Source organism: Manacus candei, unplaced genomic scaffold, assembly GCF_025592945.1.
Source record: "Manacus candei isolate 608988 ecotype Guabito, Panama unplaced genomic scaffold, ASM2559294v1 h1tg000013l, whole genome shotgun sequence".
NCBI lineage: Eukaryota > Metazoa > Chordata > Aves > Passeriformes > Pipridae > Manacus > Manacus candei.
The window spans coordinates 317,241-335,723 of record NW_026138061.1 but is presented as its reverse complement, the minus strand read 5'-3'; the positions used below and the strand labels follow the sequence as shown (position 1 = coordinate 335,723).

The window sequence follows — 18,483 nt, the reverse complement described above, 5'->3', positions numbered from 1 at the left end:
AGTTAAATATAATTTTTCCTTACTGTTTTAAAATTAGTTTAGGCAAGAGAAGGCACTATCAGAACCGAGTGTATATACATACATTTTGTTGTTGAGAGCAGCAACCCTGAAACACATACAGACAAGAAATACCCTTCAAAGGTGTTTGGTTTTAAAATTGCAGGTGACAGTTATCATCTGTATTACTGGGAAAAGGAGCAGAAATGTAGTAAAGATTCATCTAAACGTAGTTCATGTAAGTTAAATATTTAGTAGATATTGCACTATTACATCGTTTTTATAAATGTCTATTAAGTACAAGAAGTAACATGTTAATAGTATTTTTAATTATTTAATATCACTTTATAAACTATTAGTGAAAATATTCTAATTTGGTCAACAACATGGTTCCATGACAAGATAGGAATTTTAGGCAAGATTTCTTTTTTAAATGGAAATAAAAAGCAAAAGAACCAAAGAATTGAAGGAGGAAAATAGAATCTGTCTCTAGAAGAGTACTTGTCAGTGCTTGGTTGAAAGTAAATGAACTAATCCAATATTTCATTCTTTGAGAGTGATGAGTTACGCAGAGTAACTAAATTATGGGCTTTTAATTGTTACTTTCTTTAGTCTATTATATGAACATTTCATATAATTATGTTTATTAGATAGTATAGATTTAACTTAATCTAGGAAGTATATAATGGAAATATAATTATAGACAAGAAAAATGGATATTAAACTTATGTAATTTTCTTTTATTGTGCTAAATGTTTCTGCGATTAAACTACTGAAATTTTTTGAGTTTAGAATTTCATCAGTTTTAATGGGACTGAGTTATTAAACATCTGCCAGATTAAGACCATCATATATAATTTTAGAATCAGAGACATAAACATCATATGAACTACTCATTTGAACACAGTTTTTCATATGCTAAAATATTTGGATGAACAGGCATTATAGAAAGCTTGTAAGTTTGGATACCTGAGTCTCAGAAGTGTTGAGTACTACAGTCGTGTAGTGGTAGATATGCACTATATTTTACAGCTCTCATTAAGTTGTTACTGGGAAGTAATTGGAAAAAGGTGGCATGTAGATATGACTTTTCTTTACAAGATATCTTTTTCTTTTAATGTGTTTCAGTCCAAATTAGTTAGAGATTGTATGACTTGGTCAGTGTCTGAAATATTTCTGTTGTTGATTTGTCAACCTCTTGCTTTCTTGCTTGCTTTCTTTCTTTCTCTCTCTCTTTCTCTGTTCTTCTCTGTCTCTCTCCCCCTTCCTCTCTCTCTCACTTTCGCGCTTTTTTTAAGAGAAAAAGAAACTGGGAGAAAGAAAGGGGGGATGGGAAGGCATGAATGAGAGATTGAATTTGGGAGTGATCTTTCTCTTGTTACATGATGTGAAGCATGTGTGGGAAATGTTTTCATCTTCAGAAGTCATTTGCCCCATGCAGAGAATGCTTGAAATGAAAATAACTTTCCAAATTAAAATAGAATGTGTAGTTTTTTATTTACAGACACACAGAGACATAGTCACTCCTCTTATACGCATAGACAGGACTTACTAGGGAATGCATTTTATTTGATCTTCTATTCTTGACAAATGCCACATTTATAAGATATTATTTGGTAAAATTTAATGCTGAATTAGTCTATTTCGTTGAAAACATTTGTGCTTTTTTTCCAGTTTATGAATCCATACTTGTTTACTGTATGTGGGTTGTATTTCATGAACATTCACATCCAATCACACCTCCTTCACCTCCAGTGTCATGTTAAAGTATCACAAGAAGCTGACTGGGTGACCCTCCTTCTTCATGGAGTCACAGATATGTCTTTTTCAATCAGTATGAATAACTCCATCTTGAATTTCCCTTTTACTCTCATTTTAACTAGCATTTTTTACATCTGGGTGAATATTTGCATCTGTTATTGTTATTTGTAAAACTTGAGAACCAAAAAGTTTCAGCCAAAGCCTTTAACATCCGGTCAATGGGATGCCTCATGTCCCACATCTCCAGGCTCAGCTTTCTGGCTGGACTAGGTATTTCCTTCCAGAATGACTGAGATGTGTCTTGGGACCAGTAGTCCTGCTATTTTTGGAAGTCACTTAATGCCTGTTGTAGTCCACTGACAAATGGCCTTCTTGGCTGTTTTCAACTGGCCCTACTTCTTTAATTAGTCTTGCTGTAATGTCACACTTCAACTTCTGCAATTGTTCTCTGGCTTTCCATGCTGAGGAGAAGCTTTTCTGTGAGAGTCTGGCTGCTGACATTCAGTGTGTGTAATTTCCACTACTTTAAGTCCACAGGATTCCTATCTTTGTCTGTCCAGGCTCTTGTTGACTTTGTAAGAAAAGAAAAAGGGAAAAAAGGTACTTTGATAAATACAGAGTGTAAAAGACAGAGTTCATTGAAACCGAATTTTTCCGTGATTTACTTAAAAAATTAAGTATCTAATATTGCATAGAGAATTCTCTCTGTTTTACAGTTACTGTATTTAAGATTTTTCTGACAAAACTGTAGATTTTTTTTTTTGTAAAGCAAAGTTAGATATATAAAAAGTAATACAATAGTATATGGTTATTATCTTGTAACCCTATCAAATCTGGCTGAAAGTTCAGGTTTTCTGTACAGAGCAAGGAGATAACTTCAAAAGCTCAAATAGTTTGTAGTTTGGAGAAGCAGTCAACTGAGAGAACTTAAAGATCAAAGACAGAATATCTGATTTTAATGATGCAGAACATATGCTTCACCAAAAACCTTTTGGATTAAAAAAGTTAATGTAATCAAAGAGAACTGAACTCTTTGTTTGGATCTAAGAGCTCTGTGTTGAAGCACTCAGCACAGTATCCTATAGTGTGCTGCCACAGTAGTTGAGTATAAGAAGTGAGTTAAAGCAAAGTTAAGAGACTAGTGAACCTGGTGCTTGGCAGCTTTTGTTTTGAAGATCTAAAATATTTTTGTTGAAGAGCTCTGACGAATCTTGAATCTGCAGATAGACATAAAAAGCAGGATTGTTCTTTGTGAACTTGATTAGCCCTATTCAAAACTAAGAATCCAGGAAGTTCCTCTGGAGAGTATTTGATTTACAGTGAATGCATAAAAATCCCCCAAGAAACAACAAAAAAACCCAAACCCACACACAAAAAGAAAAAAAAACAACAGATAAAGAAACACAGACATAGCTGCAAGAGGGAAAAAATGCCTGAGGGTCAAAAAGTTTCCTTTCATTACAGTTTGATAAAGGGAGATAATGTAGTCCCCGTGCCTGGACAGAACAGCATTGATAAGATCAAATTCATGGATGAAAAAGATATTAATTAAATTATAAGTGTAAAGAAAAAAAGAAGTACTGATCAAGGAAGATAGCTGGCAACTCTGTTTTGCAGTAGCTTCTCAGAGTCTCTTCCAAAGTCTCTTGAAAGCAATGGAAGCTTTTCCATTGATTACAATGAGTTTGAATGAGAATCTGTAGGAAAATATAAAATGTTTTTGAAAATAAGGGATGTATCAACAATAATGCATGCAGTGTTTTGGTTTTATATGTATCTAACTGTATATATTTATCTATATATATGGACTTCGATGATCCTTGTAAGTCCTTTCCAACTCAGGATATTCTGATTCTATGAAGCACTGTATGCATATCTTCAGCATTATTTGGATTGCTTCTATTAAACATACTCTGGAAGCACCAGCTTGGTCACAGTTGTCACTTGCCAGAAACAACCAACTTTTACTAATGTAAAAGGTTACTTTTTTTTCCCTTGCCATCCCTAGCATCTGTTTTTCTGCTATCTCTCATTTCTTATTTGTTGTGACATTGCTGTTTTATTCTTCTTGTCTGTCTATGTATTTCACTATTTCTGACACGTTTTTTTGGAAGACCTTAGGGGAAGAAAGGACTGCTCTCCCTATTGCTCCCCCTTTCCTAAAGCTAATAAAGATAATTATTTAGGTTGATTTTTCCTCCCACCCCGTTGTTAGATTTTGATCAAGATCAGTGCCAGAGTAGTGTAAATGGTTGGAGCTCCATTTGCCTTGACAAAATTAGGCAGATGTATGGGATTCAACTCTGAACCACTTAAGTCACGTAAATGGAAGCTGTGCTTGTTATGCTCCATTAGTTTCTTTTTCTGTAATATTAGACTCATTTTACAGCTACAGAAGCTGACCAAGGCCAGTCAGATAGAAAGCCAGTCAAAGGTAATAGAAATGTTCAGCACATTTTTATTGAAGCATTTTGTGGATGCAGGCTGACTTCTAGATAGACTGCAGAAGTGTTTTCTGCTCTCTGTTATGACTTTCAAGGTTAAGGAGTAGCAAAATCACCATCAGGCCCATTTTACATTTCCTGGGTCATTTTGCATCTGATCTTTTGAGCTATCCTTGGCTTGAACACACCTGGTTTGCAAACAAGCTAAAGCAAGACAAAAAGATCCCTTCGATTTTTATAGATGAGCATCCCTGAGTGTGTGACTGGGTTTATCATGACATAGAGGTAACTGGTTTCAGGCACGAGGCCTTTTTCAGAGGGAGGCCCTGTTTGCAAGCTGTTGTGTGTAATAGGAAACCCTTGGGGTTACTCCTCTCCCTCTGCTCTTCGTTGCTGACTTTATTGCAACTGAGTGAGATTAATAGGCAGCTGAGAGCAGACTCCACTACAGGTGCCACCTTCTCCCTGCTGTTCTCCAGGACTATATGTTACAAGTTGTCAGGAAAGCAGTGTATTATGCTCTGTGGAACGTCATTGGCTTTGTAAGATATACTACTTATATATGGCAGCCCCTGTTGGAGAGCAAAACTGTGCTGTGAGGACTTTGTGAACCCTGTTCTAATCCTGGAAGAATTTTTAATCTTCAAAGGAATGAGACTCCTAATGTAACAGGACAGATTAGGGCTCTGATAGTATTCATGTTAAGAGAGATTGTGTTGTCTTGTGTTCTGGATACCTGAAAAAGTCCAGTTGCAAGAATCACATTGATCAATAATTCCAGATACTTGCTAACCTTCATAGTGGCAGGTTTTCAGTGGCTGCTCTGTCATGCTGCCATGGTATGTTCTTGTCACACAATGGAGCTCAAGACATTGGCTTGTTTATCTTTGCCTCTTGAGGCCTTTTGCAGTCACAGTGTAGTCCGTTCTGGAGTCTCAGTGACATTTACCCTATCTTTGCAGTCACTTTTTGTTGATGTATAAAAATACCTTTACTGCAGGAGGCTGGATGCTTAGGTGGCTACGAGTTTTCTGCCTTCCATCCCCCTTGAAATTAGAAGTCAGGGTTTTCCTTTCTGAGATGACCAACGGCTGTTTCTTCAGTTGCTCACTGACTGCTGGCCAGTGAGTGTATCTAATACGTTGTCCTTAATTGAAAGCAAATGTCAAGTTTTTTACAGATAATATGGGATTTAAAGGGTAGCTTTTCAAAAGCAAAAATGAGATCTGCATGTTTGTGCCACTGAAGTAACACATTTTCTAAACTGAGTTAATTCAGGACCCATAAGGGTCTGATTGCATCTCAGGTGTCTCTGTGCAAAACTAGCAATGTCACTCTTGTTCCTTTGGCCTGGGATGGCTGTGCCAAGTTGGCACCCTGACCTGTGGACAGGCTCCTCCTCCTCAGTAAAACCTGTCATGCTGCAGCCACCTTTCTCAGGCCTTGATTCTCCAGCCTGCAAATATACTTATGTTTGTGTGTCTGATTGCTCTTACTCCAATGGAGGCTACTATTCATCATCCCCTTATTTAGCCATCTGTGTATATTAAAAGCATGATTTAGGTACAGTGAAAGAAAAATAGCAAGATCTTACTTGATGAAAAGTAAAGAGGAACTCATTGAATTTTTGAGACTCCTGTACTGTTGGGTTGTGATGATGTTATTCATCAGATAAAATAGTGAATCCAAAATATGATTGTGAGTAGGACTCAAAGCATTATTTCACTGCTAAAGCAGTATTTTTCCTGTTCGTTAGTTTCTTCGTTTAATTTACAAAATATATAGGCGTGGGGGTAAATTTATTGCAATTGCCAATGAAACCACACAAGGAGCCTCATAAGAATGTAAAAGGAGTCCAGTTCCTTACAACAGTGAAATAGCAAAAGCCCAATTAATCAGTGGTCCTTTACAGATTTTAGACCAGAATTGGCATGCTACCAAACTGCCCTCAGAAGAGGTCTAAAACAGCTCAGGAAATGATTTAATGGGCACCTGGTCACAGATGTGTTCCTGCCAGACATACTGTCTGCACTGGTACATCCCAAAATGACCCTACAGGGTCTGAAATGCAAAGAACATATACAAAAGTTCTTTTTAGATTTGGAGAGGTAATAAAAGAAACAACAAAAACCCCAAACCCAGAAAAAATGTGCTACGTAGTCTTCCTAATGTCTAACTTTCCTGTTAATCATCCTGGCAAGTACTCATGTTCTTTGCTGACATTTTGGTTAGTATTTTGTCATTTCTCTGATCTTTCGTCAGATCAGGCTATATTTTGTTTATCTTGATGTCCACTTATTTCTTACTGGGGCTTCAAATGTTGCAAAATAGCAGGAAGGAAAGTTCTTTCTCCTGGCTGGGGATGGTTGCAAGTGTTCATCTAAAACCATTACACCTGGCAGTGGTAGTTGATCCTGGCAATATAAACTGCTAACAAGTTACCTGATTTTACTCTGCCCTTTTTGGAGTGCTCAGGGTTCTGCTGAACAATGATTTCATTCTCTGCTTCAAACTGTTTGATATAAAATTGGTGCTCATAAATTTAGCACCCAGTTACTGACTTTGCCCAGATGATGGAAACCTGCAGTCAGGAATGTTACTGGTATTGTTGTTTCTGGCCAGATTTCAATTGGAAGGGGGGTGATAAAGTAGCTCTGATTTTCTTGCATAATTTCTTTTTGCCATAATTAGATCCAATTGTTCTGACTTTTGCACATAGTTTAGGAGCATATATAAGATCACTGGCAATTCAGAAGCTCTGGCTAATTTGAGTTTTAAGGAAAATGTTTAGAAATGTGAATTGGTATAATTATCTGAGTTAAGAATGTTTCCATTTGGTTCACTTTGAAATTTCTGCTGTGATGAGACTTCAGTGAGGTCAGTTTCACATTTCTGGTAGGAACTTTCTGATAATAAACTAGACAAAACCCTCAAGAAATATGAGAAATATCTTTAGATAATAGTCTGAAAGAAGTGTCTTTCCTTATTGCTCAGAAATGTAAATAATCCTTATTTAAATAGAAGAGAATTGCCATAATTCTGCCTTTACTAGATATTTTTAAAATATCTAAATAAGAATTAATTTGCTGGTCTAATTATGACTTTCTTACTGTTTATTTCTAACACTTCAGCACATTTCAGGTGTAGTACATATTACTTGACTTTCTTATCAATGTTATTCCTTTTCCTAACCCATCTTCTTCATGACAAGAACAGATGCGAGTCCTCCTTTTCTCACCTCCACACCAACAAAGCTTTTACAGAAAAGACTGCAGCTACGTGCAATGAGGAGCTGCCTTGCATGATGTTTGTCCTTAAAAGAGTGGGTATCCAACAGTACAACTGGCAAATGTTTAAAGAGGACTTTTGACGCTGGTGAAAACAATCGCAGTCAATTTTTTTGGTGACACTTATGGAACACTTTAGGATGAAATTTATCTTGCCTGATAATAATGTTCTGGTATTAGTAGCAAAAGTATACTTCCAGTGAGTTAAATGTGTCCACTTGATGATAAATAGATGAGGGTAGGCATCTGTAGAAGATGATCCCACTCTGGGACAGGTGGTGTGTCTGATTCCCTTTGCTGACTGTAGAGGATAGCATTATGCTCCCAGGACATGTTGGATGCCTACAATCTACAGTAGATGGAGATGTAAAAGGAAGCAATACATGCAAACTAAAAAGCAGAAGCGTGCAATCTTTATCATAGCTATTTGTGATTTATCCTGTGTTTACACATTCCCTTTCTACTCATCCATTTCCATGAGACTTATGTGAACCTACTTGTCCATCAACTGTTTTCCGGGGCTTAGGGAGAGGATCTCTCTTCATTCTCTTCTTCCTCCAAATTACAAAACTGAGGCACAGAGAAATTGTTGCTTTGCATTTTCATCTTTTAGGTTTATAGCATGATACAAAGGTTTTTGTCTGTTGTGGCAAGCTGTAGGATGCACGGAACTGACTATTGCATCATTCAGATGGAAAAACCTCATTTGGGGTTACTAGTATCTAGCATTTCCTCTAATCTGCACAGTACTTCACATAAAACCTGTAGTAAGCTGTCTGCATGGAAAAGCTCACAAAACTATTTTTATTTTTTGTGAAAGGCAGGTTGAGAAGTGTGAGAAAGAGAGGAAAGGGATATTACAATTTTTTTCTTCTTCTGAATCCTTTTTAAATGGTTTCCTGGTAACACAAGCCCTTGGTGTGGCAGATGGATTTTTATGAGAATTAATTGCAATAATAATATTCTATAATACTGTCCCAAATGTTTTCAGAACCTATTTCCTCCTCTTTATTTTTTCTGATGTCTACTACAAGGGCACGTCATAAATAAATATAGCAGGAATATTTCTGCATGTAAGTAACAGAACTGATTTTACTTTTCACTTTCACAGAGGAATAAGTAGGAGTATTTAAAAGAGGACTTGGCTGCAAATACCATCAAGAGGTTACTGTAAAGGAAAACGTTGTATTGCTGCAACAGGATGGGTTACATGACCAAGCTGCACTTTCTGGTCTGCCATCTGTGATTCCTTGGGACACTGAGAAATGACGCTGGGGATAGGGGTGGAAGAAATCACTCAACACAATTTGATATAATTGCATTGAGACAATGAATATGAAGTTCCTTTGCTGTTTCCCAGCTGCTGCTCACATGGTGCTGGGAGCTGAATGCTTCCCTGCACCATCTCTAGCACTGACTAATGGGAGGAGAAGTAAACACAGCACAGCCCATTTTGGTGGTCCATGTTTGTATTGTATCTTGGTAGGGAATATCTTGTTCAAGAGTCTCAGTAATCTAGACAAACTGGGCTGATGTGTGTCTGCATTTCAGAATAAAGGCATAAACCTGTGGCTGAGTGTTTTTTCCTGACCTGTAGCTTTTGCTCTTGGAAGCACTCTTCTCTTGCTTTTGCTTTGGTTTGGTTATTCTGGAAAGATGAGAATTCAGAGCTCCTAGTATCTTCATGTGAAGTTGATGACATTCATCTTCTTTGATGAACAGGACATAAAGCTGTAAATGTTATCACGAAATGAAGGAACCCAAAAGCAAACCCAGCTTTTAAAACATGGCCGTCTGTATATAGGCAGACCTCAGGCCCGTGCACAAGACTAGCAACTAAGAGAACTTATTGGGGGAGGTTTAGACTGGATTTTGGGGAAAAATTTCTTTGCTGAGAGGGTAGTCAAGCATTGGACAGACTGCCCAGGGAAGTAGTGGAATCACTATCCCTGGAGGTTCAAAAAAATGTGTAGATATGGTGCTTTGAGATGTTGTTGACCTTTTGAAAGACGTTTACCTGTTGGAGTGAGTACAGGGGAGGCCACAAAGTTGATCAGAGGAGTGGAGCGCCTCTCCTCTGAAGACAGACTGAGAGAGCTGGGGCTGTTCAGCCTGGAAAAGAGAAGGCTCCAGGGAGATCTTATAGCAGCTTCCCAGTACCTAAAGGGGACCTACAGGAAAGCTGGAGAGGGACTTTTCACAAGGGCATGTTGTGATAGGACAAGGGGGAATTGCCTTATGCTGAAGGAAGGTAGGTTAAGACCAGATATTAGGAAAAAATTTTTTATTATGAGGATGGCGAGCCTGGAGCAGGTTGCCCAGAGAGGTTGTAGGCTCCTCATCCCTGCAGGTGTTCAAGGCCAGGATGGATGAGGCTCTGTGGTCTAGTGACAGGTGTACCTGCCCATGGCAGGAGGGGTTGGAACTGGGTGGTACTTAAAGTCTCATGCAACACAAACCATTCCTAATTCTATGGTTTAGTGGTGGACTTGGCAGTGTTGGGCTAGTGGTTGGACTTTATGATCTTAGAGATCTTTTCCAACCTAAACATTTCTATGATTGTGTGATTTTTGCCTCTTGTTTTTCTAACTTACAGACTTTACTGTCTTCCATTTGAGACATATGAAATTATTTTTCTGTGTAAAAACTTCTGCTCCTGAAATAATAAACTGACACAAACAAGTTGGCTTTTCAAAATTTTTCAGTGCTAACTTGTTTAAGATATTATTAATATAATTAATATGATTATTATTTTTATAATAATTAATTTAGTATTAGTATACAATAGTTATATATTATATGGCATATGAGATAAATAATAATATAATAATATTAATATTATTAATAGAAACACAGAGACACTCCTCTGGTATAAAGGCAGTGCAGTCACTTGGCACCTTCTATGATAATGGAATCTTGGAAAATATGAGAGGATACCAAGGCATGTGCATCTGAAAGCTGGTTGTGAAGAATTTGAACATAGTCACAGTTTCGGTATCAGCTACGGTGGAAGCAGTGCAGGGAAGGAGCATGTGTTTTTCTGCCATGCTTTTCTGAGTGGGTTAGATGGGGTAGAGGATACAGCTTCTGGGATCCACACACGCTCTGGAGCTGAGCAGGCACCTTTTAGAACCTGAAACCAAGAGAAATTTCACCTGGGTGATCCATGAGTGGCATACGGTGCACCCATGGCAGCACAGCAGGGCAGTGAGCACAAACACAAAGGAGGGCTGAAGCCCATCATTGGGAGACAAATCATAAATGCTGTTTGAAATGCTGGAAGAGGCTGCTAATGAAACCTCACTGTCCCAGAGACCACCTTTGTGTCGAAAGCGAGGGATTAGATGAATTGGAAGCCTCATGGAGTTATCACCAGAAGGCTAGTAGTGCAAGGCTAGTAGTGCAGAGAGAAATAAAAACTTGTGTGAAATTTGTTTTTACCTAAATTTGTAGAAAAACATTCAGAACACCATTTCTTTTGTCTTTCTGCTTTCAAACTTTGCTCTGTGAGAGATAATTAAACATCTTTTGTGAATTTGCTTCAGGAAATATGAAGTTATTGGTATTATAATATGTGTGCTTTATTGGCTTCTATAAGCAATTAAAAAAATCTTGATTTAGGCATTTTGTTTGTTATTATTTATTAATAGGGTTAATTATGGCTGTGAGCCATGGAGTGGCTTTCAAAGATTGCGTTGATTGATTATGGTAATATATCTAAGTACTGCTTAACTGAATTTTTTGATATTTTGTTATTCTTTTTCCCTGGAGTTAAAGATCTATTTCATTTTATACCAGTAAGAATTTGAGCTTCTGTTTACTGCTCATACTTCTTTTTCTGACTGATACAAAATTATCTGTTTCATCTGTGGCTACAATTTTTTTTAACATTTTGTTGTTTTACACTTGAGTGTAAATTTGTGTGTAGAACAACTGTTTGTTATCAACTCCTGTCTGTATCCATGAAGTGAATAAAGGATTATAGGATTTCTTTCCTCTTTCTCAGCTTGCCCAATGTGTGTTTAAGCATCAGGGCTGACCTGCTTGTAGGCCTTTTAGGTGATATCGATAGCTTGTGTAAGTGCTTGAGTGAAAAAGCACTGTTGCAAGGAAGAGTTAAATGCAAATATACTCAGTCTCTTTGCTTGCTTCTGAGACTTTTCCACTAGGCTCAAGTGTAGTGAGGCTTTTGTGTGATCTTGGACACTGGCTTTGCTAATCTGTGATGTGCGAACACTATCTTATTCTGGAGGAAACATCAAAGCAAACTGGCCTTCCCTCCTTATTCTGCCCTGATCTGTGGAGCAACTGCTCTGTGGAGCAGTTCTGTGGAGCAGCGTGGTTAGGTTGTGGAGCAAAGTTACTGGGGTCTCCTTTTGTGCATTAGCTTTGCTGTGGACAAGAACCTTTGCACCAGCAATGGGAAGAGGCGGATTTGCCCTAATGAGGTTTAACAACTTCCAAAAAAATAGAGAAATAAGTAGTCAGTTTTAATTTAACAATCATGCAGCTTCTACCTTATTAATCTGCTTCCTCAAAAAACCTGTTTTCCCAGAGAGAACCTATGCTTGGGATCCACAGAGGTATTATTGCATGTTTACATGTTCAGGATCCAAATGTGAAAATGCTGCATCTGTAACTGTCTCTAATTGTGGGGGCCATTTTGACTATTGAGTTGTGCAGATACACCTGCCTCTGCCATTAACTTGTTTTCCAGAGTATGCTGTCCATCTACTTCAAACTGTCTTAATGCATGGCTTGGCTTCATTATGTGCTACTACAGATCAAATAAAAAGGGATAAGTGCCTAGGTGACACAGCCCGATTTACATTTTGGGTACATTTATTTATTTCTAGCAGCTAGATGTTGCTTTCTAGGTTGGCCTGCTTATTGATTTGGATTTATATAGTTTCTATGCTATTATTTTGCAGATGTCTTGTTGTCTTCCTTTCTCTCTTCTGTCTTTCTGTCTATCTATCCTGCTTTATTTTCTCAGATTTTTTTGAGTGGGAATTATTTTCATATTTAATGTCACTGAAAAAATAAGGCAAATATATATACTTCAGAGGTTGCACAGGTTAGAAATGGCATGTAAGACATAAGGGCTGTTAAGTGAATTCATACTACTCCTCTGTGTTTCCTACACGAACTATATGTGATTTAGGAGTATTTCCCCATCCAACTTTTAGATACAAGAGACACATCCAGGTTTTTATCACTGATTAAATATCATGCAGACCTTCCAGTGTTTCCTCATTGTTTCAGGGCTTTTGTGTTGACTCTCCATCTCTGACATTACCTAGACTGGTCTTTCAGTTATGGGATCAACTTACTTTTTCACTCCTCTGAAAACTGTAACAGAGAGCAATTGGTTGGCATAAATGATATTCTGGAGCCTGAAAAATGCTAACAGATACAACATGTAGGGCTGATGGGATAAAAGGAGAAACCTGTGTATTTTTTTAGTAATACAAGAGGAGGCTCATTAGAGAACACTAATAGCTTTGACCATGATTTGTAAGGAAATAATAGCAAAAGGCATCTTGCAGTTTCTGCTTCACAGGCAGTATGATTGAAACACATTTTTAATTCCAGCTTCTGCATTGAAATGAGATTAGTGTATTCTTTGTATTAAACATCCTGTGATTCTGTAACCTTTAGAACTGGAGTTGTTTGTTCAACACTACTATTACATTTAGTACTGAGAGAAAAGTTTTCTCCTACTAAAACTCCTACTATTTTAACAATAGAGTTTCTTAAATTTTATTGTCTGTTGCTGTAGGTAAATGGCTTTGTGTATGGCTGCTCTGTAAATACTGTTCAGAAGCATTCATAAGGTGCCTTGCTACTGAAGTCACCTAAATAGGTTGCTGACCTAAAAGAACTATTGTTAGTTCGAAAGAGGGATTATGACACATCCCTTCCATCAAAGCATTCCTTCCCCCAACTACATTTACTCCTGATTTTTACTCTTCAGTATGGCCTTATCCATCTCTCACTGTAATCCTTAGAAGATCCTCCTTGGCATCTTTAGCAGTTGAATCAAGTTTCGTTTTCATCTTCCTTATTCGCATTCAGTCAAAGCAAATGCAGTGTTTCTTACTTCTAGCCACTAACAATAGCCGCTAAATCACTGCAAAACAATGTTTGCTTTTTGACCCAATTGCCTACAAGACATTCTTTGGAACAAAGCAGATATGCTTTTTAGTGTGTTATGAAGATAACACAACAGCTGTATTTGGCAAGGGTGTACTGGTTTAAATATCAGTGTCTACCAGACTAGAGGATGTCAAAAAATGGGAAATAAGTATGACCATAATAGATGACTATGTAAACCATGGCTTATCATGAAACATGCAAAGAAAATACTCTGGATCAACAGAGGTTTGGTTTGCTTATGTCAGGGAACTGGTGTATTTAACTTTCTATATTGCTTTGACCTTGGCTTGCATACAGTGTTATTGCTGGGTATGACAACCTCTGTCACTTTTTCAGATATGTATTTTAACTCAGTATGAGAATTGAAAGTGGATTCTACCAAAACTTCATATTTTAAAAATAGAGAAATTTGTACTTTTATTTTGAAATCAGGTATTGACTTCAGCAGTAGGTTAAATACTGTAAGAATACATAATATGGCATAAGTTTGGACACAAACTTATCTGTGAAGCTTTTAATTTTAATCCTAAAATTGATCTTTCTCATTCTACTTGACTTAAAAAGTCTATGTATTTAGTAGCATGGTTGTTTAGTTTTTCCTGCAGTAATGTAACTTATAGAAGTGCCAGAATATATTTTGCTGTTTCTCTTCATCCATTTACATCCTCTACCTCTGAAGCATTGATCCTCTTCCAGTTTGAAGTACTGTGTATTCTCATACCTGCTAGGCATTTCATTTTACCAGTGTTCACATGAGGTTGTCTTTAGGAGAAATCATATATTAATAATAACAGCAATAATAAACAACTGTTGGACTATGTGAAGATCTAGCTGATGTGTACAGATGGTCCACTTTTCTCCTTCTGCATTGCAGCCACAGAGAAAGGTAAAAAGTCTTGGGAAAAAATTGTTTTAAAAGCACTCCTTTCGTTTACTTTTACATCATGATAATGAAAACTTTACAGCCCAAGAGAAATCCTTAAATCGTAGAATCATACAATGAGTTAGGTTTGAAGGGATCTTAGAGATCATCTGATGATGAAAAGAAGTGTAAAACGTGAGGAGAGAATTAAGCAGCTTGCAGCCTTTTCCACAGAACAGAACATTCCCATGCCGTTAAGGTGCAGTGGATGTTTTAATTATTTTTTTTTTTCAGGGAATACATACATTTCTGCTGCATCCCTCCACAGCATGTTGAGTTCAAATCAGTTGTGAATACTTGCTGACCTAAGACAGCAGCGAGGAATATTTATCTAAATGGTAATAAGAACCTTGAAGAGTAATCTATGTTAATGTTCAAAATACTCAAAATCTTTGGCTGTTTCATTGTGTCTCATTCTGGTTATTAAAACTAAGTAAATCTGTGAGTTTCCAATAGAATTATTCTAGAGAGAAAGAACAGAATTTGACGCTAGTTTCTGTTAGGCAAATTTGCAACTTTACTATTACCATAATTTCTGTCCAGTTTGAGAGTTATATACAAATTTATATATTTAACCACGGCTGTTGAACATCAAACCCTGATAACAAAGTGAACTCAGGCTGGGAAGTTGATGAAAGGCTTCTGCAGGCACTGGGACCTGCTTTATGACCCTCATTGGTGGAAGTGAGAAAATGTTACCTGGAGACAGTATTAGAGCTTTTAGAATATCCTTTTTTTTCTCCTAAATTGATTCCTGAATAGTTTTCTAAAATGTAAATAAAATAAATATTAACAGAAGACTAAATTATAAAAGTAGTATTACTTGAGGCTGCAAGTTTATGAAGTTAATTCACCCTTGCCACTGGTTTGTGTAAAGTGTTAAGTGAGTTTAAACAGAGCAAATTATTCTCACCCTGTGTTCTTGAAGGAAAAATGGGAAATAGAGTGCTACTGCATGAGTATCAAATGTGGAGTGCTTGACTTACTAGATTCAATAACATTCCCTTAACCATTTGTTATATCATCTAGTAATCATAATTAATGTACCTTTCATGTAAAGTCTGACTTCGTAGGTAAATAGTGGAAGGCTGCAGAAAATGAGCTCGAGTGCAGATGTTCAATGGGACATTAGTCTGTAGTCATTACAATGTCACTTATATAATATGAAAACTTAGAAAATGAAGGATTTCTAAATATGTTTATTTTTCTCTTAATATTTTTGGGTTTATGCAAATTGTATTTACCTTATCAGTGTTAGTTTTTAAGGTACCTATAAACTTAATAGTGTATTATGACATTGACAGGTATTCTGACATTGCTGTCAGAACAGTTGTCCACTAGGGGATAAGCATCTAGAAAAAGATGTCCTCCTTTATTGGAAGAGAACTGTTATGAGTGTTACTGTATTTTTTCTGTTTGTTTGTGGTTTATTTTTTTCATTGCATAGTTCTTCTGTCTTGAAGAACATTGAATTCAATGCATCAGTGCAGGTAAAGGCAGTACAAAAAAAAAAAAAAAGAAACAGGCTTAGTAAGAATATTCAATTGATTTTAAACCAATATGTCTGTTATTAAAATAAATGTAGAAATCCAGTTGTATCTCTCTATTATCACCTATAGATATGTCTAGAGGAAATGGAAACAGAATTCATTGTGAATATTTCTATTGCAGAAGATACAAAGACACAGACTTTACATCTAAGAGAACGAGTGAACTTAGAATAATGGATTATAAAGATAGTGTATATGGGCTTTATATACATGAGAGCAATTGTGTTTCTGGGTCAGGCTATGCTTTAGAAAAGCTTAAATGAAGTTAAAATGTGTATGGACCAGATTTTAGTCTTAGTTCATAAACTAGTTGGGTTCATCCAGAGTAGTTCAGTTCATGCAAAACTGTACTTCTGCTATTGAAACTGCAAAATGACTTTTGTGTTTTATATGTACTTCCAAAAGAAACCAGTTATATGTGCTATAATAAATACAGGTTATGGGATCACACATATTACAAAGTCATCCAACTTTTTATTCCCAGAGAATTAATTACATCCCATTTCCATTTTGTCAGTGTCATTTCCCATATGAAATAGGAAATAGAAAAAACATCCTTTTTTGGATTAATGTACCCTGCTTCCACATATTTCCTGTTGGCCACCTATGGCAATTACAAGAATTAAATAATTATTTCTTAATATAGAAAAAGATTAAGTAACATAGTCTGAGAAAAATGCCCTCTGTTATTACTATAACCTATTTCTTCAGAGATAGCTTATCATCTGCTATGCACAAGGGGCCATAAACTGATGGCAAGTAAGTTCCAATGAACGTTGGCTCCCATATGAAAAATTTGCTTTAGAAACTATATATAAATTTTCTTTTCATTAACATTGAATATGGGTCTTTGATTTGTAATGAGGTCAAAGGCATGAGAAGTGATTTACAGTGTGCATAAGGAGTTAAGGGACTTTTGTATGAAGTAAATGAGGAAAAAAATCCCATAATAAAAAATTAGTGGCTTCACCTTTGGAAAAATAATGATCATGCAGTATATGACTTTCTAAGCAAACTGTAAGTTAATATGTCTTTTATTTGCAGTGAAAACTAATTAAACTTTGACATCGTAACAGACACTTTTTAAATCTGCCAGCGTAGGTGTCACTTACAGAAATACTTTAAGTGCTTCTACATAACAATCTAATTAAAAATTAAGAAGTTATCAAAACTAAGAATGTCATATTCACTGAGATATGTAGTAATATTACACTTAATTTACCACAGAGAAAGGGAGAAAAACTCAGCAAAAGAAGACAGCTAATCCAGAAACTGTATGGTTCTGCATTTAATCCAGGGAAAGCCCATTTTAGAGCTCAAGATGGGTTTGATTCTGCTTGGATGTTGCGTAGTTGCAGAATCAGAAGCTGAGAATTTAACTCTGCTGTATAATAAAGCATCATAACCTCAGGATCTGACACTGCATTTCTGATAACTTTGACACCCGCCAAAAAAAAGAGAAAAAAGACAGGATAGAAAGATTCAGGAAAAATCTTTGGCACAGGAGGAAATAAAAATCTAAGATTGAGAAGTTGAACAAATGGCAGCATTACAGCAAGTCCAGTTGAGTGAATGAGTGGCAGAGGAAGGCCAAAGTAGTGGATGTGGGATTCACTGAGTAAAGCCAAGGTCAGACTTCAGTGTATGACTTCATGGAAGGGAATTCCAAGCCCAATAAAAGCCCTTCTTCACAGGAAGAAGTTGACAGCTGGGGATGCTGTCATCTGAAGAAGTTGGAAGAACTTTGTTGAACCCAGGAGACTAACTCCCAGGAAACTGTTTCATTGCAATTTAGGCATTAGAAGCAGCAGATTACTCAGTACTGGAGAAAAGCCCGATGTACCAAATGACTGAAGAAGGTGTCTGAGCATTCTAGTAATGCTCTTTTTTTCCACTTAAAGGAGGACAAGTTTCCTTCATGTAATGACCAGACAGAAAGGCTGAGGTGCAAAGAATCCTCTGGCCCCTGTTTGTTATTTATTTCTCATTCATAGATTGATGTTTGCTTAGAAGATCTGCTTATTATAAATCTAATACTCACACTTCAAGATACTGAATGTTTGCTGCTTGGCAAAATGCAGTTTTAAACTTAAATTAGGGTGACCAATTTCCATTTTCACTTAATACAAACTCCAGTAGAGATGGAAGGAAAACAAGATAGAATTTATATCAAATATTTGTCCTTTTGGTTAAGTGAGCTTCACACACCAGCTTCAATCTCTTCTTGATAGCTCTGCTGAAAGTCATGGCCACAAAAGCGACCTAAAACCCAAAGAAGGATTTACTCAATAGCCTTCTTGATAGAGTGACAGTGTCCTGGGCACCTCATTAGGAAAACTGTTTCCCTCTTTCTTACAGCAAAA

At 36.7% G+C, this 18,483-nt stretch overlaps 1 protein-coding gene across 7 annotated transcripts in view; it reads left to right on the top strand.

The window, feature by feature from the left end:
* Window positions 1–18,483, top strand: part of TRPS1 (transcriptional repressor GATA binding 1) — a 210,431-nt gene that overhangs the window by 113,496 nt on the left and 78,452 nt on the right. The window lies entirely within an intron of this gene.